We start from the raw sequence: 3018 nt of genomic DNA, 5'->3' as shown, positions 1-3018 counted from the left end.
GTCGAAGAGAGGATCAAGTGGGTGTGTGCGAGATCGATGAAGAGAGCCATCGAAATTGTGTGTGTGTACAAGTCAAAGATATAGGGCGACTGGCCTACCGGAACGTTAGAGGGCACACGTCAAGTTTGTGTGTGGCAGGGAGACATGACTAGAGCGCTCGATGTATCGCTATGTGTGTGGGGGGGAGGGGGGTGGTGGGAGGGGTAGGCAGAGGCCTAACTATAGAGGTAGAATGACTCGTATATGTGTTGAGAAGGAGAGACCCAGCTATGTCTTGAGGGAGATCGGTCGACATCCATACATAATTGAAGGATGGGAAATATGATGGGAGAGAGAGAGGGAGGGAGAGGGAGGGAGAGGGGTAGAGTGCTGGATGGGTGATGGAGTTGCTTCTCAAAGATGGTGGGAGAGGCCTACTAGACAAACTGAGGGTGGAACTGCAATGTTATCAATAAGAGTGGGGATGTGTTTCTGTGTGTGCCTGTGCGTGATAGATCTGTCGGGACGCATCCATGGATGATGAAGGGGAACCATGTGTTTGGTAAGCAAACCTAACTAGATCGGTAGATCAATTGTTGTTTGTCGGAGGAAGGGAGAGACACAACTAATGAGGTAGGTCGATTGACGTGTGGGTAAAAATGAGTTATAAGGACCTAGCTAGCTATATGTATAGCGAGAGATCTGTCGGTGTATGTCCATTTGTTAGAGGCTAATAAGGCCCAGCGAGACGGATAGACAGAGAGAATGGAGCTAGGAGGTGGTGCGAGAGGCCCAACTACTAGCTAGATAGGGGGAGGAGTGTGCGGTTGTGAGAGAGCGATGAAAAGAGGGGCGAGAGTTTACACGTGTGTCTGGCCGTATGAGAGACACGAGGCAAGGACACATAAAGGAGGAGATTGAAGGTGTGTTTGTATGTTGTAGGCAGGCATCGCTGGAGAGGTTTATTGATTGGTGTGTGTCGGAAAGGAGTTGTGGAGACTATGGGAGAACGACCTAAAGAAAAAAATAAATGTGCCTGGTGGATAGAATGCCGAGGGAGGGGGAGGGCGAGGAGGGCGTGTGCATGCACGAGAGAAAGTTAGTGGTAGCTACAAAGGTTAGAGGATTGTGTGGGTGTAAGAGACTAACAAAGATCATAATTTGATATGAAAGCGGATTCATATATTTGAATAGGAGATCATAGTGTTTTAAACATTGCATGCATGAATATAGCGGTGATACACGTGCTGTGCACATGTTATACCATAATGTGATAATGCATGGTGTTTGCAACTCACAGCTAAATGTCGAACAATCTAAACCATACTATACATCAGACAATCCCACATTTTATTTGAATTTGTGATAATGTGTGGCGTTTGCAGCTTACAACTAAATATCGAACAATCTAAACAATACTATATATCGAACATTCTCACATTTTATTTGAATTTGTGGTAATGTGTGGTGTTTGCAACTCACATATAAATACTTGTAGGCGTATGGGGCGGGGAACCATACATAATGTGATAAACACATTATACATATGATACATGGTTTAGATTATGAAGATCTAGCTAGAGCTAGAGATGTAATGTGATTTGAAATCAAAATAAAGTGGATTCAAAAAATCTAGTTCGAGTTCATATAGTACACATAGTTCATATGTAACTCGAGACTAATCATGTGGTGTGCTGTGAAGATAATACACAAACGATGGTTTAACTTGACAATAATGATGATTGTACATCTTATTAAAATAGAGAAACGAATTCAAATGCTTTGACTTCACAACAATCATTACTATAGATCTTATTCAAATAGAGAAACGAATTCAAACTTAGTTCATATTGAAGCGGTAGTATATACGTTTGGAATGCACTAAAACGTTCATTTGACTAGTAGGTTGCATGCATTATACACATAGCAAAATATTTTAATTGAACATAACATGAATTCAAAGTTTTGAATGACATTTGTAGGGCGCATTGATTTGGTATAGTACATGTTAGGCTTGTCCGGAAATTTCAACCTGCGCCTTGTTAGCCCGAAATATTTAAGATATATCTTTGTCTCATTGTGCTCCGACAACTCCCTCCATCTCAAACCATGCCTTGCTATTCCGAAATTACAACGCGCGCGAAAACTCCCACCTCCTGTGAAATCCCGACACGCGAAATGCCCGTGGTACCCCTGAACCGAAAGAACCGCCTCAAATCGGTGGGGGTACTTTTGTAACTTACCCCACATTTCGGACAAGCGCGTCTGCCATCCCATCCGCCCACCGATTCGTACACCGAGTCCACAAAAACCCGCGATGAAACCCCACACCCTACTCCGTCTGCCACCCAGCCGGAGCCTCTTTCCCGACGACGTCCCTCATCCACCGTACCGGATGAGGATCCGTCGTTGATCTCATCGTCCCGCCGGTTCAGCCACACCATCCTCCACCTCCAAGGAGCTGCCCTGATGTTCCCCTCGTCTTTCGCGCCACCACCATTCCCACACCGCCGTCTTCACCTGCACCACCGGAAGAGCATCATCATCACCGTTTCCTCGGATGAAGCTGCGGCCTAGTCGGCGCCACCAAAGAGGTTGTACACTAATCGCCGCATTTTCTTCTTGATTCAATCTCACGGTGCTGTCGGCGCTCGGTCCCGAGCCGACACGGCGCGGCTCAATCCACGGCGGCATCGTCGGCCACTTCCTCCACGGCGTCGCTCTTTGGTGGCGACGTACACAACAGTAGGACCTGCTGCTGCTTTAGCTCTCACTCACGCTGCTGCTCTGCTCTTGCTCTCGGTCCCCTGCCTGGCCTGCTCTTGCTATCGCTCTTACTCGCGCTTCTGCTCTCGCTCTTGCTCTTTCTTGCGATGCTACTCCGATTTAGCTACACTTCACTCTGATGCCGCCGGGGTGAAGGAAGAACCAGCCGCAGCAGGGAGGGTGGCTCGCCGGAGAGGTACCCCACTATCTATCTTAGGGTTCAGGATGGGGGCGGTGGTCACCGGCGGTGGCGGGGCGTTGGCGGGGCGGTGG

The sequence above is a fragment of the Triticum dicoccoides genome, chromosome 3A (genome assembly GCF_002162155.2).
Source record: "Triticum dicoccoides isolate Atlit2015 ecotype Zavitan chromosome 3A, WEW_v2.0, whole genome shotgun sequence".
Taxonomy (NCBI): domain Eukaryota; kingdom Viridiplantae; phylum Streptophyta; class Magnoliopsida; order Poales; family Poaceae; genus Triticum; species Triticum dicoccoides.
The sequence above is the reverse complement of the archived record's forward strand: the minus strand, read 5'-3'. Positions refer to the sequence as shown.